At 41.0% G+C, this 24986-nt stretch overlaps 1 long non-coding RNA gene across 1 annotated transcript in view; it reads right to left on the bottom strand.

Moving 5' to 3' along the window:
- Positions 1-24986, bottom strand: part of LOC129045827 (uncharacterized) — a 198913-nt gene that overhangs the window by 161294 nt on the left and 12633 nt on the right. The window contains exon 3 of the long non-coding RNA XR_010411932.1: positions 4830-4899. This is a non-coding gene — a long non-coding RNA (uncharacterized LOC129045827). The remainder of the gene's footprint in view (positions 1-4829; positions 4900-24986) is intronic.

Here is a 24986-nt window from a genome sequence, read left to right as displayed (position 1 = left end):
ATCAATCAATCCCTCTCCCTCTTTTTTTTTTTTAATCTTTCTCTTTTCACACACACATGCATACAAAAATTTTTACAATTCCCCATGAATAAGAAACAAATATAAAACGTCACTATTTCAATTCAATTTGCAATCGGTTGATTTATAAATTACTGGCATAAATAATAAATGCTAAATAAAACTGGTAATAGCTAAAATTGCACAGAACAGACCCTGTTATTGACTACAAATTGACAGGAGAATCAAACTTTTTTTGAAGAGATTTTATTTAGTTATTTGACAGAGAGAGAGCACAAGCAGGGGCAGTGGCAGGCAGAGAGAGAGGGAGAAGCAGGCTTCCTGCTGAGCAGGGAGCCCGATGTAGGGCTCGATCCCAGGACCCTGAGATCATGACCTGAGCCAAAGGCAGAGGCTTAACCAACTGAGCCACCCAGGCACCCCAGAATCAAACTTTTTTAAAAAAACATTTAGGGATCGAGTCCCGCATCGGGCTCCCTGCTCGGCAGGGAGTCTGCTTCTCCCTCTGACCCTCCTCCCTCTCATGCTGTCTCTCATTCTCTGTCTCAAATAAATAAATAAAATCTTTAAAAAAAAAAAAATTTAGATAGGGGCACTTGGGTGGCTCAGTCATTAGGTGTCTGCCTTTGGCTCAGGTCATGATCTCAGGGCCCTGGGATCAAGCCCCACATCGGGCTCCCTGCTTGGCAGGAAGCCTGCTTCTCCCTCTCCCACTCCCCCTGCTTGTGTTTCCTCTCTCGCTGTCTCTCTGTCAAATAAATAAATAGAATCTTTTAAAAACTAAATAAAAATAAAAAACATTTAGATCTGCAAATTTCGACCCAGAAGAAAAAGATGGACTTGATAGAAATGATGACTATTACACAAAGTACAAGCCAGGATCAATAAAATTTTATAGATAATACCTCGCCAATACATCAATTTGTGTTTCGAATTTTAAATGGAAAGAGTTGAAAATGAAAATGATTTCAGTAGAGTTAACATTTTTGGAGATGATCTAACTGCTCTGGACAAAATTGGTAAGGGATTAAATTGGCTTAATGGAATTCACTCCAGAAAACACTTTCTGGATAGACAGTTCACCTGAGTTGGTATAATTCTAAATAAAAGCACTGGAATCAAAATGGTTTCAAGGTCAAAAGAGCAGGAGCGGGCCACCTGGGTGGCTCAGCTGGTTAAGTGTCTGACTCTTGATTTCAGCTCAGGTCATAATCTCAGGCTCGTGGGATCAAGCCCTGCGTCGGGCTCCATGCTCAGCACCAAGTCTGCTTGAGATTCTCTCTCTCTCTCTCAAATAAATAATAAATCCTAAAAAGAGAGAGAGAGCAGGAGCAAGAATCCTTATAGTCAAAACAGAGGGGTCAACATGGTGAGGTCAAAACATCCAGTGGTGTAGCAACAAATTTAAGTGGACACAGTGCTGGGTGATGTCAGCTGGCCTCAAAGCAGAGCCTTTGACCTTCTTTAAAAAATTTTTTTTAAATTCTATGACTCTGAAGAAATAAGCCAGTCACACAGAAACATGAGTCTCTTAGGTACCTGAAATATTTGTAAGAATACAGAGTGAGGGGCACCTGGGTGGCTCAGAAGGTTAAGCGTCTGCCTTTGGCTCAGGTCATGATCCCAGGGTCCTGGAATCGAGCCCCACTTCGGGCTCCTGGCTCAGCGGGGAGCCTGCTTCTCCCTCTCCCTCTGCCTCTCCCCCTGCTCATGCTCTCTCTCTCTATCTCTGTGTCTCTAATGAATAAATAAAAAATCTTAAAAAAAAAAAAAAGAACACAAGAGTCAGATGTGAAAAGACAGGAGAACATCTGTCAATGAGGATAACAAAAGAAAGGACTCATAGAGATGTGGGGATGAAATGAGACAATCCCCCAAATACATTTAACTTCCCACCTAGTAATAAGAGCACAACAAATGTTATCTCTGTGGTAGTAGTCCCAGCAGTTACTAGTGGTATCTAAGAGGCTATGTGAGAGATTTATGTGTTAGTTATAAAACTAGGTTAGATTTAAAGAAACTTCTTATATTTCCTGCTCTCCTCCTCAAAATCAACTCCAACCAGCTCCTACTCCCTGTTTCCTATGCACACGCTGGTACACACACACACACACACACACACACTACATGGGAATCTGCAAAGCTCTGCCCTTGTCCCTTTGTCCTGGCCATTTCTCTTCCTGGAATGCCCTCTCTCTCATCCCCACCTGAAAAATATTCATGTGTCCTTCACGACCCAGATCAAATGTCATTTCTTCTATGAATTTTCTATTGGCTTTTCCACCATGCTTTTAAAGCCTTTTATTCATATTTTATCACCTCATATTATAAAAGTTTGTTGCTATTTCCCTCTTAACTGAGTTCCTTGAGGATCTTTCTCCTTGAGTCCTCAGGACCTGGCACCCAGTAGACACTCAGTAAATGTTTATTGCGGCCAGAGTTATGAATGACATCAAAAATAGGATAAATTTTCCATCTAAAGAGATTCATTAGTGTAATCTGGCCTGTTTTGCAGAGAGAATTAGATTGTACTGCCTTTGAATAGAACAATTCTGGTTACTAAGAGATGTTCAGATGAAATGCCATTTTAATGTTAAGAGAAAGGTTCTGGAACATTCCACAGAGCTGTGCAGATGTTCACTTGCAAAATTTGCGATCATTATGTTTGCAAGTTTTCCAAATCAGTGGAGATTCCCTTACTGACACAGCCAAGGGGATTAGAGGACTAGCCCCACTGCAGCCACAGAAGCTCTGGGGACTTATACCACACTGACATCCAGAATGGTTTGATGCTGGGAGAGGCATCCTATTTCAGCTTGTGGCAAGATAATTTACCGAGATATTAATGAGTTGAAGAAGTATAAGAACAATAGTGTATTTTGTGCCTTGGAATCTGAACATCCCCCTGTCTGAGAAGGTAGCCAGGCCTTTGTTTTCTGTCTTCAAAGGGTTTTCAGAGCAGAGAGTCAAAGTTCCTGAAAGGCAGCACCCTTCCCTAACTTTAGTGAAATGCTGAGATCACCAAGAAGATGATTCTAGGCATCCTGGTGGAGGGAGATTGGTGAGTGCCCAAAGGAGGTGAGTAGAAGGAGGAAACACAGAGAGGACATGATTTCAGTACAAAAAGAAAGAGAGGGGATCCTGAGTCATAGGATTATTAACCCACGTCCCAACAGAGCCCAGAAGACTTGGCAGGACTTTTGGGGAAATGACTATGTGGTGCACCCAGGAAGGCTGGGCCCTGGTTACACCCAGACTTCCAGCACCAGTGAAAATTTTCATGCCCAGGCACAGGATGGAAGTTGAGCTTCCCAATTTCAAGGCATCCTATAGACTTATTACAGGTAAAGAGGATAAGCTAAAACCAGAAGGGACCTCCCCAAATATTTAACTCCACCTAAAACCCCACACACACCTCCAGGGTGGGTCAGAAGAGTTGAGTGACTCCCAATAAAGATATTAGAGTTTCCCATTGACTAGGAAGACTGTTGGTTCAGAGTAGAATTTAAGGAGATAAAGAGAAGTGACATTTCTTGCATAACCTGGATCGTGGCTGTGAATTCACTGGCTGCATCCTAAGAATGCCCTGCTGGAGAACATGGGAGCATGTGGAACATGACTGCTTACACAGGACATGCTCTCCCTGACAAGACTGCCCCTGCAACTCCTCAAGGGCTTGCAATCACGTCTTTGCTTCCTCATGGCCTGGAAGCTGTTGGGTCAATGTTGAGTTTACCTTCGTGTGTTGCAACAGGACCCATATCAAAATCCTCACGTTTCACAACCAACATTGAGATCTACTGAACTCATTGGCTTCTACTAATATTTAAAGTTCCAAAGCTTCTGATTTTTTTTTCATTTTTCATAAATTTCTCATTTTCATAAAGTACTTCATTTAATCAATACATAGGTATTTCATGCTTTCTATGGGTCAGGCACTGTGCTAGGCACTGAGGATACATGAGGGAGTAGCTATTCCTAAGTAATGACACTTTCTACTGTATTCTTATCGGGACTGAATTAACAGCTAGCTCCCTGGAAATTGTATATCATTATGACTTTATAGCAAGAAAGAAAAAGGAGGGAGCTCCTGTTAGTCCAGATGCTTTAAGTGTCTCACATGCCCAGGACAATGACAGCAAGCTCCTCTGAGGTAGATGACCTCTGAAACCATGGTAGAGAGAAAGAACAGTTCTATGTATCTCAGCACATAACATCACCATCCACCTGGTTCTGGGACCCTTCAGGGTGGTGACACATGATTAGAAGAATCCCCTGGGGAGCTGTGAAAAGGTATCAGTGTCCAAGCCATACCCCAGACAAATTAATCAGAATCTGAGGATTTGCCAGATTTATGAATACATTAAACAAGTTCCCAAGTGATTCCAAAGACTGATACTTGGATCCCACTCCCAGGGATTCTGATTTAATTCACTGGTATTTGGCTTGATCAGGAGTTTTAAAAGCTCTCGTGTTAGACTAAAATGTGGTCCCTAGACCAACAGTATCTCCTGGGAAACTATTAAAAATGCAAATTCTCAAGCCCCACCCACAGACACACTGAATCACAAACTCTGGGGGTGGTGTCAGGCAATCTGTGTCCTAACAAGCCTTCAGGGTGATTCTGGAGCGTGCTGGAGTTGGAGAACCATTGCTAATAGTTGTCCAAGCCAGAAACCTGGGAGTGATCCTTGATTCTTCCCATTCATTACCTCCCCATCATCAGCCAAGCATGTCTATTCTATCTCAAAATAGATCTCAAATTCATCTCCATTGCTACTCTCCTCATCCAGATGGCCATCATCTCTTACCTGGGCTTCTGTGACAACCTCCCAAAGCAGTGGTTCTCAACACTGGCTGCACACTGATGCCCGGGCCCCTCTTTTAAAAAACACAAAATTATAAATATAAAATTAGATACAAAAGTAAATAAAAAATTATGAGGCACCTGGGTGGCTCAGTAGGTTAAATGCCCGACTCTTGATTTCAGCTTAGGTCATGATCTCAGGGTTGTGGGATGGAGCCCTGTGACAGGCTCCACGCTGGGCGTGGAGTCTGCTTGACATTCTCCCTTTCTCCCTCTCCTCTGCCCCTCCTACCCTCCCCCCTTCTGTCTCTCTAAAAAAAAAGTAAATACAAAATTAAGATACAAAAGCACTTGTCAAACTCAGAATAGTACACCTTCAAAATAGGTAAACTAAAAAATAAATTCTAAAAAAAAGTGTCTGGCACAGAAGGACTCAATAAATGCTGTATTTCATTACTGCCTCCAAAGCAAAATGTAAATATGTATTAAGAATGAGGGAAAAAAGGGTGCCTGGGTGGCTGAGATGGTTAAGCGTCTGCCTTTATTTAGCTCAGGTCACAATCCCGGGGTCCTGGAATAGAGTCCCACGTCGGGCTCTCTGCTCAGCGGGGAGCCTGCTTTTCCCTCTGCCTCTCTCTCTCTCTGCCTTTCATGAATAAATAAATAAAATCTTTAAAAAAAAAAGAATGAGTAAAAAAAATCACAGTTACAAATTTTTTTAATCCAGAAAAAATATTATAATATTTATATTTCTTTCCCCATGTATTTTGTATATATTCTGACTGCCTCTTCAATATGATGACAACTTTATAACATGATTTTCAATGGAAAGAAGAGAAAGATAATTCAGTTTTTCTTCGTATGGTTAATTTAAAAAAAAAATTTTTTTAAGTAGGCTCTATGCCTAGTGTGGAGCCCAGTTTGGGGGGATTGAACTCATGACCCTGAGATCCAGACCTGAGCTGAAATCACGAGTCGGAAACTTAACCAGAGGAGCTACCCAGGTGCCCCCAAAATTTTTAATTGATTATTTCTTTAAGCTTCACAGTTTATTATCAGTATGTTGAGAAAATTAAAACAAAAAACAAAAAACAACAACTTGTCCTATCTTGGAAAACCTCTATTAAGTTGTTTTCACATGTGGTTTCACATGTGAGCTATAAGATTTGGAAGAGCTTTTTAGAGAAGCTTTGCTTCTCATCCCCTGCCCATATAATTCTGGTACTGGGTACTAAAGGACCCATTCCAAATATTGATTTAACCCTGGCCCTGCACTGTCATATTATATCACCCCATCAGCTTTTACAGCAGACAGCAGAAGTACACTTGAAAGCCAGTTCTATCATGGGACTGTGAACAATAATTTAGCCATATGCATAGGTGACTGCAGACTACATAAAGTTATCTCATTAACCTCAAACTAAAATGTATCCCCAACTTAGTTATAGAAGATTGCCTGCAGTCCCTCCAAAGCTACTCAACAGGAAGGAAATGTTGTGGAGGGGAAGGGAAAGTCAGAGTGAATAGAGACATCAGTCTTAATGGATTGCACTTAAAATATTTTACTCATAAATTTTATAAGGGGGTGCAGGCAAGTACGGGACCTTAAAGCTTCAAGCTTCATTCGCTTCATGGTATAGAAATAGAGTAGCAAGTTCACGGTCTGATGGAAATGGATACTATTATTTTGTATATCCACCACCTTTCCCCCCTTCTTTGGACAACAGAACCCCTCTTGTCAAACAACAAAATATTCTTCTGAATCAGACTTCGGCAGTTCGAGTATACCCCATCCCCTTGATGGGTGGGCACTTAATATGAAAAAGGCCAATGAGCGTCTTTTCTGGAGTTTGATACATGAATCTGGGAGAATGGTATAATTGCCACTTCTATGACTGTGGCCTACAAGTTTAATGTAAACTGGAGCAAGAACTTCAGTGGTACAAAATGCTAAAAAACAAAAACAAAAAGAACCAACTTTTTTTTTTAAACGAAGGGAGGAAAGAGGGAGGACGGAAGGAAAGAAGAAAAAGACAAAAAAGAGGATGAAGAAGAGGGAGGAGAAAAGGGGAAGGGGGGTAGGAGGCGGCAGCAGAGTGGCAAAGGTAAGACGAGATGACAGAGAAACTACATGACATAAATTCAGATTCTATATTCACCATGGCTCTATCCACAAATGCTACACAGTCTTCTCAATTACGTGATTCAGGGAATTCCCTTTCTGCTTAAACAAGCTTGACTTGAGTATCTGCCCCTTGTTTGAAGGAGAAAGGATCCCGACCAATTCAGAGAGTTGTTGCAAAGAGATTTGACCTAGTTTACCTATTCTATGGAGCCAGGAGAGCACGCCCTCAGAAAGCCACCCTTACGCTGAGACTAGAAGGGACAGGGAGAGTGGGCAGTAACCTCCAAATCATTTTAACTTCTGAGTAACCCAAAACTACCTGGTTGGCTTCAGAGTAGAGGACAAGATCCTGTAGATTTAATGAGATTTTTGCTCCTTTTGAAGTGAAGAAAGCCTGTGATAGTCCAGGAGTTTTTACCTCTCCATACAAGGAAAAAACCAAGCCCAAACGAGGACGTTTCACTAGACTGAGAAGTAGGAGAGAGAACTGTGCCCTCCAAAGGTCAGATGTTTGGGTCAACATGGCATCTAACCCTACCTGAGGCTCCAGCCTCCATCCTCAGGAACTGGGCAGTCTTGATCCTGAAGCTGATATCAGACTGTGCTCCACGCCAAGGACAGAGGATCATGAATTAATGGCCCCTACCACAGAAATAAAAATGACACGTACTTTATAATATCCCTGTACTGTTCACAGAGAGAGCTCTCCTACAATGTATTCTCTTATAAACCTAATAGGCTTATAGATGGCTCATGTATTTAATTTGCATATATATAGCTATTGTAGATAGATTTTTCCCCCAAGAAATGAATGGCCAAGAATTATACTTCCTAGTCATTCTTCCTGTGACATAGTTTGAATTTTGTATCCCCATTTTATTGATAAGAAATTGAAGGCACAATGAATAACAAAAGTGAAAATATGAGCAAGCCCAATATGAGACAGAGAGGTTATCTGGCCTGGCATGAGAATCGTTCAGAACCTGGGATAATTCTTGGTCACAATCACATTTCACAGAATTTTATTTTTTAAAAAGAAATTTCAGGGACACCTGGGTGGCTCAGTGGTTAAGCATCCGCCTTCAGCTCATGATCCTAGGGTCCTGGGATCAAGTCCCACATCTTCTCCCTCTGCCTGCCACTCCCCCTGCTTGTGCACGTGCTCTCTCTCTGGCAAATAAATAAATAAAATCTGAAATTAATTAATTAATTAAACATGTAGAGTGTTTGTGGTTCAACATGGCAGTTCAAGTATCCCCAACCCTCCCCCATCCCATACCTTCCAAGAGGTCTTAGAAAAGAGGATGTACCAAAGAAATACACTCAGTAATGACTTCATTGAGAGGGTGGAAAAACTGAAAATACAATAAAGGAACTTTTTTTTTTTTTTTTGGCCGCAAGGGGCAATCAGAAACTCCAGGCTCAAAAAAATTAAAAGAAAGTCATGGTCTAAATATGAAAGTAATTAAATGTGTCACGATTTTAAGCAACTGATGTAAGAATATAAAAATCTTTTAACCTTGATGCTTTGATATTCTTACTTGAATGACCCAAGGGTTGTGGCCTTATATCCATAGAAAAGAAAACGTAATCCTAGCTCAATCTTTGGTCCAGGCATAAAGGATAATCACATCATTGTAATAACAAGGACACTGGTTTATATTCAACTTTATTGTCAATCTAACAGCAAAGAACAAGTTGACTGTGTCTGAAGAACAGAATGTAGCTGTAACCATCTTGGCAATGTAAAATAAAAGGTAGTCCTCAGAAAAGGGGAGGAAGAAGGGTAAGCTGAGACAAAAGAAACAATGAGACACTAAGGTCCTCATCTTACAAAGAATGTAGAAAAATAACATTGACAAAATAAGAAATGGGAAGAGAGGAATAGCATTTAAACTATATTCTATAAAGGTATAAATGTAATTTTTAAAGAACTAAAAACAAACATACCAACTATTGGGAGAGTAAGACAGAAGGAAAAGTGCTCATGTACCCAAATTAAATCTTCATCTTTTATAGAAAAAAAATAAAAAATAAAAATTGCTTGCAGTAAAAAACCAAAAAAATAGAGATGTGAGTATATTTGACCCTTGAGCAAAACAGGTTTGAACTCCACGGGTCCACTTACAAGTTGTTGGTAACGCTTCCTGTCAACAGTAGGCTATTAATAGTTAAGTATTTGGGGAGTCAAAAATCATATGCAGATTTTCAACTGCACAGGGGTTCCGTGCCCCTAACTCTCTGTGTTGTTCAAGGCAACTGTATTGTTTAGAGGCCAATGGAAACAAACAGAAATAGTTGAAAAGAAGGTCTCTGGAGAGAAGAGTACATGCAGATGAAAGGCTGTTGCTTTTTGTCAATAAATGCTTCTGGATTATATGACTTGTTACCTACCATGTGGATCTATTCCTGTGATAAAAATTTTTTTTGAATTTTAATAGATGAAATTCTGGAAATGGATTCTCTGAATCAATGACAATGTTATGACAGTATCTTTTGACGGTGTTAAAAAAGAATGGATCTGATATAATGGTGCCCTAGGGAGCAATGGTATCCCCCACAATTCAGTTCTGCAAACATTTATTGAGTAAATAGATTCTCTGTGACAGGACCTCTGCTAAGCCATAGGGAGGATAAAAAGATGAATCAGACATGGTTCCTGCCTCCGGGAGCTTACAGGAAAGTAAGAGGAAAACATGAACACACAAGATAAGGTAGAATGTACTAAAGGCATATAGTTCCATCAAAACCCAGTGGGGGTTGGGAGGAATGGGTGGCTATGGGATTTAATAGGAGGCAATGAGGAAGCGTGGCTCACGCTGCCAGTGCCCCATCCATACCCCCTTAGCTCTCTCTACCCCAATAAGTACTGACAGCATCCCAATGAGAACACCTGTAACTCTTCACGTAAGGGTGAAGAGGACCTAGACAGAAATATCATTATTTAGAGTGACCTTGGACCACAGCATCTCAGGACCACTAGCAGGTTAATAGACAAATTCCCTGACCACAGGATTATGGTCTTTTCAAGTGAAGGCCTTGAACAATGGATAAAATCTGGGCAAGCAAAAATCAAGGAGAAGGACACTGCAAACGAAAGAGTAGCAGGAGCAGAGAACAGAAATATAAACACAGATTTGCTTCTCTATGGGATTTCCTATGGCCTCTGAATTTCTCTTTTGAAGGATTCATCTGACACTCTTATAATTATTTGGTTCATGCCTGTCTTCCCCACTTGGATAAGCTCATGAAACTAAGCATTAGTTTATCTACTAACTACATTCCCAGTAATACCTGACATCTAGAAGATGTTCAACAAGTTGATGGAATGAGAAATCCCAAAACAAGGAGTGGAGAGGGGAGAGACAGGATGGTAGCCTCATGCATAAGTCTACTCTTTGCCCTGAACAGCAACCCACCTACCTGTAGAAATGGTGACTGATTGGCATCTTATAAGAGGCCCCCTCTCCTGTGAACCTATGCCTGCAGGCATTTCTCCATGCACCACCCCACCCCTGCCCACAACCTGTTTCTGTCTGCCCTGGATCCACTTCTTGCTTTCAAACCATCTCTTCCCATTTGCTAGCCGTTCCCTGGCTTCTGGAATCACCTGTGATCTGCACTCAGATACATCCATTTGACCAAAAAATGTTAATTGAGTACTTACTGTATGCCAGACACTGGGACATAATGAAGAACTACATGTACATAATTTCTGCCCCCTCTGAACTTTACACTCTCCTGTGGTAAGCAGATAATCGTGCTCAAAAAAATATCACAGACTGTATTTGAGTGATATGAAGGAAATGAAAAAGATGTTATGAGGTAGAATAATAGTCGATCTAAATTAGTCCCGTGTTGCTGGTGGAGGAAGGGAGTTATAAAAGACTTTTCTGGGGAAATGACATTTAAGCTGGGAGGAAATGTTTGAGAGATAAGGCTGGAGAACTTGGACAAAATCATTAAATCATTCAAGGCCTTACAGATTGTATTAAGTTTTGCTGTAGTAATACAAATGACTTACAACAGCAACCTATTTCTAACTCGTGTGATATGCCCATTGTGAGTCTTGTCTCCCCATTGCCTTCATGCCTGATGGATCAGCCTTTATCATGGCCAATGCCACTCTCATAAAAGAGGGAAAAGGGAGAAATGAGGAGCCATATATGTGGCTCTTAAGCTTCTACTTAAAAGTAACATACATCACGGTGGCCCATGTTTCATTAGCTGAAGCAAGTCACATGACTACTTTTGTGTTCTAGGGGGCAGGACTATATAATCCTCCCACAAGGCACATGACCAAGCCCAACATGAGGGAAGCAGGGAAGTAGAACCCTTTGCTAGGGAGGGACATCACATATTTTAACACAAATATAATGTCCTACACAGATTTTATCTTCAGAGCAATGGAAAGCCATTGAAGGGTCCTTAGCAGTAATAAGATACATTTCTTTAAAAAAATCACTCTGGCTACAGTGTGGAGAAGGTTTGGAGACAGTCAAAAGTGGATGTTAGTTGGGGCGCCTGGGTGACTCAGTCAATTGAGCATTGGACTGGGTTTCGGCTCAGGTCATGATCTCAGGGTCCTATGAATGAGCCCCGAGTTGGGCTCTGCACTCAGCAGAGAGTCTGCTTGAGACTCTCTCTCTTTCCCTCTGCCTCTGCCCGTTCTCCACTCGCATATGGACATGCATGGGCTCTCTCTCTCTCCCTCCCTCTAAAATAAATAAATAAATAGATAGATAAATAAATAAATAAAATCTTTTAGAAAAGTGAACGTTGGTTGGTTAGGACAGTGGTAGAGGTGGGAGAAAATGATGGGTTACTCTAGGGTGATGGTAGTGGAAGGAGACATAAGTAGGTGAGTTAGAGAACATTTTTAGGAGGTGAAATCTATAAGACCTGATTCTTTGTTGTGTATGGACAGTGAGGAAGAGAAGGAATAAAAATAAGGCCCAGATTTGACTCTCTCTACCTTCACATCATAGTTACCCACTCATTCCTAGGCACGCTCTTCCTTCACTAAATACTCCATATCCTACTAAACCAGTTTCCTCTCCATTCCAAATGCTGCCACCAACCCAAGTGACTTTAGTATGTATTTGAGCAACCCATCCACTACTTATGCCTTTCAAATCTTGTGCATTTTCAACTCCAAGGCCTTCCCCTCTGCTTCTCTTTGTCCATCGTCTCCTATGACCACACCTTAGACTAACCGTATCATCATCCAACAAGAAATGCCATGCCTCTAAAATCTTAAATCCTACAATTTTTCTTTGGCAACAGGTGATAATCATATCGGCTATTTCTTGTCTTTGTTTTCTTTTAATCCTTTAACCTTCTTTACTAATGTCTGACTTCTTCACCTACCTGGGAAAATTCCAACCCTGGATCAATCCAGTATCTGCCTCCCATGTATCTATACTAGGCTGTGAGCCCTGCTGGAAGAGAACGCATAACCACGAAGAATGAAATCTTTGCAAAATATTGGTTGGAAAACTCAGTGGGACCCTTCCTGCTGCTCTGAGTATCTTCTAAGCGTCAGCTAGTTAGTCTCTTGAACTTTCTCATCCACCTCTTCTCTGCATACCCTTGGGTTAAGACCTCACCTTCTACTTCCCAGAGGAAGTAGAAATGCTATATGACCTCCCCTTCCCAGAGCTCCTTCAAAGGGAAATTACCCCTCACATTTCCTGTGGTGAGCGTATGGCCAAGACTCAACTCAAATGAGTCTATCCACTGTCCAGTCAAACTCAGATCACCTATTGACTTGCCAATGACCAATAATTGGCCATTATAAGCCAATTTGTAAGCCTGGTTCAGAAAAGTATCCAATCTCCTGAATCTGGAATTGAGAAACCGAAGCAGCTGAATGAAGATCAGCTGGGTAGGCTAGTATGATTCGTGGGTACACAGAAGTTACTATCAAGTAGAAACAAAATGTAAATAGAAGAAGCTGGTTGGCAGAAAAAGAAAAATGAAGCAGAGGTACAAGGAGAAGACAACAATTCCCTGCCATCCATTAGAGAGGGAGAATCTTAGTTCTCTGTTCCAAATTCTGTAAGGCTGGCTCTCCTTTGGTTCCTTGGGTTCCTAAGATTTTTCATGTATTCTGTGGTAGACCTTGCTATTTACCTATCCACATTGCCTTCTCCTTTCATTCCCCCTGAATAACACAACTCTGATTTTGTTTGGAGGACAATATGCCCAATTAAATATACTTGCCTCCCCAAACCCCCTTGCAGACAGATGGTCATGTGACTTGGTCTGACCAATGAGATATAAGTGATAGTCTATTGATGGTGCCTCTAGGAAAAATTTTTTATTAAAAAAAAAGAAGTCTCAACTGACATGCACCTTTTACCCTTCCTTCCTACCTAGAGATCAGGCATGATGCTTGAGGAACAGTAAACATCATATGGCCAAGACAGCAAAAGCTACATGCTGAGTGTGGTCAATCAGGTAGCTGGAAAGAGCCTAAATTCCTTACTGTTTCCTTAAGTAGCTGTATCATCTTTTAACTGCCCATCTCTATATTCTCAATATTTGAGAAATATACGACCCCTGTTAGATGAAACATTCAGACTTGGATTTCTGCATGCAATTCTAGCTGATAAACTCTCTTGCGCAAGCTTGAGTAGATCACTATTCCTCGTACCCACAACAGCCACTACTGATAAACAAAACAAAACATCAGATAGAACTTTCTCCACCCAGCTGCCAACTCACCTACAAAATATATGCATCCACATCATCCTTTCCTTGCCCAAGAAGGAGGCCCTACGTGTCAACAGGTCCTCACACATTCTAGACTCTGGGTCTTCTCCTCAAGAACCCTGCTCTGTCAGTGTGCCTGGGTGGCTCAGTTGGTTAAGCATCCAACTCCTGATTTCAGTTCAGGTCATGATCTCAGGATCATGAGATTGAGCCCTGAGACAGGCTCCGTGCTGAGAGTGGAGCCTCCTTAAGATTCTCTCTGTCCTTCTCCCTCTGCCCCTTCCCCTTGCTCCCTCTCTCTCAAAAAAAAAAAAAGATGGAGAGAAGAAAAGAAAAAAGAGAAAAACAAAAAAACAAAAACCCTGCTCTGTCATTCACTCCCCCTTCCTCCTTACCTTAAACATCCCTCTTTGCTCTGGCCCCTGCCTATCAGTATTAAGCCTGCCCAACTCCCTCTCATTTAAAATAAATCCTGGTGCCCTCAATTCCATCTCTTCTTCTTGCCCCCACCCTGTATTTCTTGTCTTCTTCAAGGCTCTACCGGGAATTATCTTTACTCTCAATTTCTGTATCATTCCCTTTCATTCACTCCCAAAAAGCAACTTCATCCCCACCACTTCACTGAAAAATGTTTTTCTAAAAACAGAAGTATAATTGATGTACAAAAAAACTGCACATATTTAACATATACAGTCTGATGGGTTTGGACATATGCACACACCCACGAACCTATCGCCGCAGTCAAGGCAATAGACATATTTGTCACCCCCAAGAATTTCCTTATGTCCCTTTGTTCGTTTTTGTCTTTTGTTCTTGGTGTGTGTGTGTGTGTGTGTGTGTGTGTGGTAAGAACACTGCACATGAGATCAACCCTCTTAGCCAATTTTTAAGTGCACAATTCAGTATTCCTGACTCTAGGCACTATGCAACATAACAGCTCTCTGGAACTAATTCATTTGCATTTAAAGAAAACTTGAGGTCCCAAGAACAGAATACATTCTACACCCAACTTACTTGCTGTTTACATAGATGCCATGCCATCCCTCACCCCCAGCCTTGGCACAGACCCTCCCGGGGAAGCAATGCTCACTCCATTCCCCGGCTCACCCCACATTTATTGGGCTGTCTTGAACATGCCCTTAATGTCTCAACTCAGACATCACATTTCCTAGAAGCCCTTCCTAAAACACTTTCATCCCCTTTGTTCCCAATTAAGTTCTCTGTGCCTCAGTTCCCTCAACTACAGAATGGAAATATGAATAGTACTTATCCTAGAGAATGTTGTGAAAATTAAATGAGTTAACTAACATCTATAAACACCTAGGACCCTTGGCTAGCACATAGCAAGCACTATGTAAGTGTTTATTCAATGAGAAAATGGACAATTCACTTGTTGAAATTACTCCTGTAGGAGAATTACCATACTATATGGAAACTGTCCGTTTGTCTTGCCTTCTAGACTAGTGATTCTCAAATCTGGCTTTACAGGGGTATCACTTGGGAAGTTTTAAAAACATTCTGATCCCAGGGTCCCTGGATGATTCAATCGGTTAAGCATGGGCCTTTGGCTCAGGTCAAGATCCCAGGGTCCTGGGACTGAGCCCCACATAGGGCTCCCTGCTCAGCGGAGAGCCTGCTTCTCCTTCTCCCTCTGCCTGCCTCTCTGCCTAATTGTGCTTTCTCTCTCTGTCAAATAAGTAAATAAAATCTAAAAAAACAAAAACAAAAAAAACATTCTGTTCCCTAAACCATATCCAGACCAATTAAGTCTCTGTAAAGATGGTACTGGTCATAAGTATTCTTTTTTTTTTTTTAAGAGAGAATGAGAGGGGGCACAAGCCAGTGGGGCAGGGTGGGGTGGGGGGTTGGAAAGGCAGAGAGAGAAGGAAGAAGAGAATCTTAAGCAGACTCCTTGTGAAGGATCGATCTCATGACCCTGAGATCATGACTTGAGCTAAAATCAAGACTTGGATGCTTAACTGACTGAGCCACCCAGGTGCCCTGTCATAAGTATTTTTAACACACACACACACACACCTCTATTGTGTGACCAAGTGAAAGCCACAACTCTAAACCCATTGATTCTAATCCCTAGCTGCACAATAAATCATCTGCTGAGTTTCTAAAAAGTACTGATACCCAGGCCCTACTCCAGACCACACTCAGAATCTGGAGGTGAGATCAGACATCAGCATTTAATTATAAAGCTCCTGTATGATAAGTAAGGTATAAGAACCATGGGTTGGCAAACTGCAGCTCATAGGCCAAATCCCATCTGCCATCTATTTTTATAGAGAAAGATTTATTGAGACACAGCCACACTCACTCATTTACATATGTCTATGGCTGCTTCCATACTACAAAGGCAGAGTTGTACAGAAACTCTATGGCCCAGAAACCCAAAATAGTTGCCCAAGACCCTTGTTTCAACATTGTACCCATATTACCGAGCTTGGCATGTGTCAAGCCTTTGAAAAATTAGTTGTCCATGCTAATATCCACCCCCTACTCCCCTCTAAACTAACTGCCAAGATTCTTAATCTTTTTTGCCTTCGCTTTATGGTTCCACACAATAAATTCAGCAAGTCTTGGAGACGATGCCCTTCGTGGGATGTTTCACTAGCTCTAGGACACTTCATCAAAACAAAGCTCATTTTACTTTTCCACCAGTGAGTGGCTGCAAGCAAAGATTGCTCTCCATTTCTCCAATAAGCAGTGGTCCTCTGGGAGACTTGACATTCTCCATTTAATTACCAGTAACACAGTTAGATTATTTCCCCTGGGCGTAACCCCATCACAGCTGGGAAAGCCACTCAAGCTAGAGGAGGGTGGGGTGTGCTCCCTGCGACACTGCTGCCCCCATCCGCCCTCAAAAACAGTAAAAATAGAGGGAACTTAACTCCCAGCCTTCCTCTTAGCTGCTTATGTCATTTTCTCAAAAAAACAAAACCAAAAAATGTTTCAGCTCATTTAGCTCCAGGTTACCTCAAAAGCATGAGCCCCTTTTCAGCCTGTGGTTAGATACCAAAAAAACAGCTACAAATTTAAAATAAGGTAGTGTACCTGCTTCGGGTCTTTCCAAACCTTGTCAGGCATGCAAGATCACAGTGAATTTGGAAGGAGACACAGAGCCTGTGGGCCACGGGGAAAGAAGTTGGTAAGAATCATGGGTTATAACCTTCTGAGGTCCCGTCCCCTCCTTGGAGGTTCAGCCGATGATAACGGCCCCTTTCATGGCATGGTGTGATTTTATTTCTATTAATCTCCCTCAGCTGCCAGGGAGATCCCACCCTTAGTTCTTGGGATGATCCCAGACCACTGTTCAACTACTGGCTCACTCTGGCTCCTTAGGAGGATTAGTTGTTACACAGCATGATTTAGTTTCTGCAAAAGAGGACTAATTCCCTTTTGTCTGTCTGCATAGCAGTGCTCTGAGGGGAACATGCAGGGAGATGTAGAATTGGATGATACTGCCAAAGTCCATCAAATCCAGTCCCCCCACTGTGCCCCCGTCCAGGTTGTATCGCTCCAGGATCAGAGGATTTTAGGGCCATTGCTCATTTTCTAAAGGAGGAAACTAAGTGACATAAGTCACTTACGTGACTGTATTTCCAACAGCCTATGTGACATCTCCCCTTGTATAGCTAATAGGTTTGTCACATCTAGCATGTCTAGTTTCTCACATTATCCCCAACCTCCTTCCTCTCCATGTAAACATGCAGCTCCAGCATCCACCTGCCCAGTTGCTCAGGTTGTGCACAACCTGAGCATCATGCCTGGTTCCTCTCTCTCATCCAAGCCCCATATCCAGCCCATCAGTGAGGGTGGTTACCTCTGCCTCCCTAACCCTCTGCCACTCCCCTAAACCATGCCGCCATCTTCATTCACCCAGAATACTTAGTGCTGCTAATACAAAAATCTCAGCTTCTACTCTTGATTCTCCTACAATGTATCTTCCATTCAGCAGTCATAGTTAATCTTCTGAAATGTAAATCTCATCAAGACATTCCACTGCTTCAAGTCATCTAATGGATTCTCTTTCACTTAAAATAAAATTCAATCTCCTTTCCTTGGCCTCTTAGTCCTGTATGCAGAGACCGGGGTTTCTCAAACATGGACATTTGGGGTTGGATAATTCTTCTGATGGGGGCTGTCCTGTGCCCTGTAGGATGTTTGCATGCCAGCGGTATACCCCCACCCCAAATGGTGAATCTGTCTCTCCATCCAACTCACCAAACTCATCTGAAGCCACCTGCAACCTCCAACACTTACCTTACCCTGATTCACCATTCTCTGACCCCACTGTCCCGCTTTCAGGCTTGTTCCCAAATTTACATTTGCTGCTCCTCTGCCTGGAAGGTCCTTCTTCCAGATCTGCACATGGCCACCTCCCTCATGTCAACCAGGGCTCAATTTAAGTCATCGCCTCCTCAGAAAGACCTTCCCAACCATCCTGCCCAAGCAGCCCACCCTCTGCCTGCCCACCCACCCCTTATTCTCATCATTGCTCAGTTTTATTTCCTTCACAGCATCCATTAGTACTTGAAATTATCCTGTTCATGTATTTGCTTCTATCCCATGGGCTTTTCCTGGACTATAAGCTCTAGGAGACTTCATCCATCTGCTCTTTTCTGCTTTCCCAGTGCCTACCTAGGGATTGCGGATAGTAAGCATTCATAAGTCATTGTTGAAGGACTCAATAAATGGATTAGTAAAACTAGAACTCATGTCTGCTAGGGCTTTATACAGGATTCCCGCCAAGGCCTCAGTACAACTGAGTCCATTTCAAGAGAGTGATGATCTATCATGAGAATACAGGCTTCCTGAGTTCAAATCCCAGATCTGCCATTCATCAGCTGCCATGACCCTGGGCAAGCTGCTTTACTCTCTCACCCTCTGTTTTCTTATCCATAAAATGGGAATAAGAATGGTCTCTTCCTCCTAGGATTGTTGCAAAGATTATGCGAGATAACAAATACAAAATATGTAGTGGTATTTTATATTTAAACATAAAAACAGAGTAAGTTCTGTGTGTTTGGTGTTTGTTGTAATGATATATTGTTTCACCGATTAAGAACTTTTCAGAGGAAGATGACAACCACTGCAAGATGCAAAATTCCAGTGCCTCCTCATCCATCTACACTGAGAGGAGAAGCAGTCCCACAGAACTTTTTATCAGGGACTTTTTCTTCCGAAAGCTATTTCCCTCCAGTTCAAATAAATCTGATTTTATCTTGAGCCCAAGCAGCGAACTACCTATGTAGCAGTAACCTTTAATAGCCCAGAACAATATAATTGCCACCTCTTAGCATTCTCTTCTCCAGGGTAAATAATTCTAATGCCCTGAATGACTACTTGCTTTTCCCACTTTCTGATCTCTTACATTCATTGTTCTCAATTTGGAAAAAGATCTAAATGAAGAAAAAGGAGAGCTGCTGTTGCCATAGCAACTGCAAAGGGACAGACAACCCAGTCGGGATGAAATAAGAAAAGTCGAGTTGTTTATGTTTTGTTTTTTCCATTTTTCTGATTGAAAACATTCCATTGCTTTGAAATGGAGACACGTGGCTGACACTGTCATTCTTATACGGTGCCTCTGGATTCTTCCCTCTCAACCCCCTGATGGAAAGGGGGAACTGTCAGAGTCTGATGAGAGAAGGTGCTTGGTGACATCTCTATTGAAAAGCATCCCCCCATTTTTCACTTTTAAGGCTGAGTTTTGTGTTTATCCAACATAGTACACAGCCTCTCCCCCTACTTTCTGTCTTGGTTTGCATTACAATGGGGCACCTGCCTCCTCCCCAGTGAAACTGATAAACTCTTGAAAGATCAAGAATAGTCTTTATTCCCTATATTTTAAAAAAATATTTTAAAATTACACAAGTAAAAGAGCCTATACAATAACTCAAACAATCTACATACATCCTCCCTTTGCATCACTCCTAATTCTACAGCACACACACACATAAACACATAAATTTTTATTAACAAAAACAGAATTTTACTATATGCACTGTTCTCAGAGTGGCACATCACATAATGCAGACATCAATATATTATTGCCCCTACCTCCTCTCATTTTTGTTATAATTTGCCTAGTATTATCTTTTTTCCACCCTTTATTTTCAGATTTTATACATATTTTTGCATTAGTTTATCACTTACAAATAATATGTAAATAATGTGGTTTTTTTTAACCCAGCTAAGTGGTGGTTTAATAGAATGATTAAGAGCATGGCGTTAAGCAGCAAAGAGCCTGGGTTTGTGTCCAGCTCCTATACTAGAAGCAAATGGCTTCATCTCTCTTAAACTTCAGTTGTCTCATCTCTAAGAAAAGAGTAAACATAGAACCTACCTTGCAAAATTTAGTGTTAGCCTTTTTTTAAGATTTACTTATTTATTTTAGAGAGAGAGAGAGAGTGCACGAGTCAGGGGAGGGACAGAGGAAGAGGGAGAGAGAATCTCGAGCAGACTCCCCACTGAGTGCAGAGCCTGACGCGGGGCTTGATCTCAAGACCCTGAGATCATGATCTGAGCAGAAACCAAGAGTCGGATGCTTAACTGACTGAGCCACCCAGGTGCCCTAGTGTTAGCTTTTAATAAAAGCGGCTATCTAAAGTCTAAAACAAACATAACAATAAAAAATTAAAATAAATAAATAAATAATAAATAAATAAAGTCTAAAACATGGTAGATATACACTAAATGGTGGCTATAGTTTCTTTTTATAGAGAAATTTAACTAATTTACATTTAATCTGAATGCTAACACTTGAGTTTATTTTCGCCACCATATTTCAGGTTTCCTATGGTTGTCTTTCTTAATTTTTCCCCTTTCCTTCCTGTAACTTTTGTGGGATTGATGTTTTCTTTGCTCAATTTTTCTAGTTGTTTTGGAGATATATATATTTCCAAACATATATATAATACTTAGGTACAAATTTAAATTCTGTTTTTCTCTTCACAGGTAGTTATTCAATATCTATACCCTCCTTCGGATGACCCTTAGCTTTCACTTCTCTCCCGGGTTGCCCACTCACACTCCCTACATTGAAAGCAGCTGGGGTTTTTATTCTAAACTATTGCCCTATTTGCATTACACATGAAATTCTTTACCCTTGGGCGCCTGGGTGGCTCAGTTGGTTAAGCGACTGCCTTCGGCTCAGGTCATGATCCTGGAGTCCCTGGATCGAGTCCCGCCTAGGGCTCCCTGCTCAGCAGGGAGTCTGCTTCTCCCTCTGACCCTCCCCCCTCTCATGCTCGCTCTATCTCATTCTCTCTCTCAAATAAATAAATAAAATCTTAAAAAAAAAAAAAAAGAAATTCTTTACCCTTAACTATTTGTTGTATTATCCCTGTGCTTTTTCAGGTCCCAGATCTTCCTTTTTCTTTGAATTTCCATTTTCATTTTTGCTGGAGTACAGCCTGAAATACTTTCAGAGAAGGGCTATGGGGGATGATACAATTCCTAGATACATGTAGAAATGACAATGTCTTTAATGTCCCCATACTTGACTAATAGTTTAAATAGAGAATTTCAGGTGCAACATAAGTTTCTGAGAATTTCGAACTCTATTTTTTCCTAGGATCCAGTGATGATGTTGAGAAGTCTGAGGCTAATCTAATTCTCTTTTCTTTCTTGGAAACTTGTTTCTTTCCTTCTGAAAGTTTCAAGAATGTTCTCTTTACCCTTGGGTACTATAGTTTACCTAATGTGTCCTGGTGGGTTTTCATTGCTATTATTGATACTGCTCAGCACTCTGTGCTTCTGTCTTCAGCTCTAGGAAATTTTCTTCTATTGCTTCTGTCATCATACTCTCTCTTTCATTCTCTTAACTCTGTTCAGAACATCAATTCAATTAATTGTGTAACTTAAAGGCCTATCTTCCCTGTCTCTTATGCTTTACACCTCTGAACCCTTTATTCCACATTCTGGAAGAGTCCCTCGCTTCCAGTTTTCTATTTCAGTCCTCAGCCCTCTTGTTGACTTGAGTTTTGTTTTATAATCCTACTTTAAAATTTTAGGCCCTCTAATTTCCCATTCTTCATAGTGGTTTTCTATGATTGTGACAGACTCCTGAAACTCTGAGGAATTGATACTAATGTCAGTCTTTTCTTCCTTCCCTCATTAATTCTTTCTCAGAAGTTAGTTTTTGTGTTTGGTGGGTTTGACACCTCTCTTGTGATGTTGGTTTTTTCAAATATTTGGTGATTTTTTTTTTTCCCCTTGTATTTTGCAGACGAGGGTTTAGAAGAAAAATATTTGGCAGGTAGACTAGATTTCTTCAGCTCGAGTAAGATCTCTATTTACCTGGCAGCAAATTCAGGTTTTGATCCTAGAAGCTCTTCCACAGGTGGGGTGTGCAGTCACACATGATCCCTGCCTTCTGCCATTCAGGTCTTTTTATTACCCCATCCCATTGGGTGTGTGGTGACTCACTTCCACCCAATAGGATATGACAAGGTGATGGGTCCCATGATTACATTACATAATGCAAGACTCTTTCATGCAGACTCGAGAGTCTCCCTCCTCTCTCCATTACTGGGTTTGAAGAAACAAGCTGTCATAAATCTTATAGCTATAAGGAAATGAATTCTGGCAACAACCTCAGGGAACTGCGAACAGAACCTTCCACAGTCAAGCCTCTAGTAAGAACCAAGCCGTGGCTGACAACCTGATTGCAGCCTTGCGAGACGCCAACCAGAAGACCCAGCTGGGCTATGCCCAGATGCTTGACCCACGCAAACTGTGAGAAAATATGTCTTAAGCTGCTAAGTCTGTGGTAGTCTGTTATGCAACAATAGGTGACTAACATAATGTTCATCCTCTGGATGGAAGGACTCCCTTCTCTTCTTGGGGATATTGGTTAACTGGGTGAGTTATCCCATTTCTCTATCCCCAGTGCCCACTTGGAGAGTTTCCTTCTAGGAAGCACACACGTGTGCACATGCGTGCATGCGCACACACATACACACCCACACACACTATAAAGAGGTATACTTTGAGCTTTATCCTGGGGTCAAAGCCTGGAATCAGGAGTTCCAAATCGCTTTTTGCTATATAAAACAGTAAAACTAAAGCAGAGCAAAATAAAAATGAGTGGCCATTTTCATGGTTGAAGACAGATGCAAAATTCCTAGATAAAATATTAGTGAATAGAATTCAACAAAACATAAAAATATAATAAATCATGAGCCAGTATGATTCATTTCAGAAATGCAAAGACAACTTAGTACTAAGAAGATTTAAGAAATTATTCATTAGAATCATCAGAGAATTTAGTATATGATAAGGTAACATTTCAATTCAGTGGTAAAATTATAAATTATTAAATAAATGGGATCAAGACTGCTGGCTAGCCTTTTGAGTGAATGGTGCTAGATCATCTGCCTTTTTTATATCATAACAAATCTCAAAAGGACAAAAAAATTTTAAGTAAAAAAATTACTTGAAACAAAGATGGATTTTAAAATAAATTTGGAATGGGAAATCTTTCCAATTGTGACACAAAATCCAGAAGCCATAAAAGAAAAGATTAAATACAGATAAATAAATTGACCTCATAAAAAAATTTAAATGTCTGCACAGCAAAAAATACAAACTGGTGCAGCTGATTATCTGTTTTGTGAGGAAAGAGAAGGGATCTGAGGTTTAAATATATGTAAACCCAGTGAACCAGGAGAACGGCCTGGCCTGAATGGTGAGTGATTGATATATCAGAGACAAGGTGGGTGGACCTATGGAAGTGCATAGAGGGTAGATATATTCCTGCCCACTACAGAACATCCACCAGGGACAAAGTACTATACACTTTGGGGGACAAAATGCTCAGCCACTTGACATCAGTCAGTATTTGTCATAAACCACCCTAGTCCTGGCAGAGTGGATGCATCCAATAACTGATCTACAGGAGGGCAAAAAGCTTCATCCCCCTAACTGAAGACAACTCTGAAGGGTCATCCATACTTCAAAACTATCTGTAGGGTTAGCTGAGGTCTCTGCTGAGATTGCATCTTAGCTCAGTTTCTCCCTGTGCCCAATCCTGCTTTCCCCCCTTTCCTTCTGAACTCACTGATCCCAATAACATGCTCTAATAACCCCCTTACCCATGACTCTACCTCATCTCCTTCCTGGGGAACCCAACGTACAGCACACACAAACAACATTTGAAAGTACCTATTTCCCACACCCTGGCCAGCAGTGGAATTTATGTAACTCTTAAGTCTTTCCAATTTGATAGTCAAAAGTAGTTTGTTGTTTAAATTAAATAGTAGATACTATCATATGCCTTATTGTCATTAGGAGCACACACTGAAGCAACATTTTAGGAGGGAAACTTGACAAAAACATAAAAATTGAAAATTACATATATATCTTTTTAACTTGAGGTGTTTTTTTTAAATTTTTAATTTATATTTTGAGGTAATTGTAGTTTCACATGAAAGAATACAAAGAGATCCCACATACTCTTTACCCAGTTTCCCCAGTGATAACATTTTGTAAAACTAGAGTACAATATTACAATTGGGATACTGGCACTGATACAATCCATTCATCTTATTGAGATTCCCCATCTTACTTGTATTCATTTGTGTGTGTGTGTGTGTGTGTGTGTTTGGTCCTATAAAATTTCACATTTGGACTCACATATCCCCATTAGGATTCACCACCACAGTGAAGACACTGAACAGTTCCATCACCACAAGGATCATTCCTGCTCCCTTTTATGACCAGCCCTACATCCCCCCAAATCTCCACCATCCAACCCCACCCCATTTCTAACCCCTGGCAATCACTAATCTGTCTTCCATTTCTAAAACTGTGTCACTTAGAAATGTTATATATAAAGGGAATTATATAGCATGTGGCCTTTTATGATTGTTTTTTTTCACTCAGCACAATTCCTTAGATTCTTCCTTCCCAGTTGTAGTGTGTGCCAATAGTCTATTGCTTTTTATCACTGAGGTGTATTCCATGGTTTGGAATGCAAAGCAAGCCACAATCTGCTTCACTATTCCCGTGCTGAAAGACATCTAGGCTGTTTTTAATCTAGCAATTCAAGATCTAGACATTTAACCCTCAAATACAGTGACACAAAGACAAAGAAGTGTTTAAAATAGCGAAAGAAAGAAAGAGAAAAAGAAAAAAGAAATCCAACGTTCATCAGTAGGGACCTAGTTAAACAAACTGCATTAATTCACCTAATGTATATGTGCCCCTATAGAGATATTCCATATGTATAATTGAGTTACAGAAGAGTAAATAGAATATGCTCCTTATATGGTTTAAGGGTTTTTTTAAGTGTTACTGACAGCCAAG

The sequence above is a fragment of the Mirounga angustirostris genome, unplaced genomic scaffold, assembly GCF_029215605.1.
Source record: "Mirounga angustirostris isolate CCGP_5_RB_7025 unplaced genomic scaffold, mMirAng1.0.hap1 SCAF_5, whole genome shotgun sequence".
Lineage (NCBI taxonomy): Eukaryota > Metazoa > Chordata > Mammalia > Carnivora > Phocidae > Mirounga > Mirounga angustirostris.
Note: the sequence above shows the minus strand (reverse complement) of the source record. Positions and strands in the feature narration are given on the sequence as shown.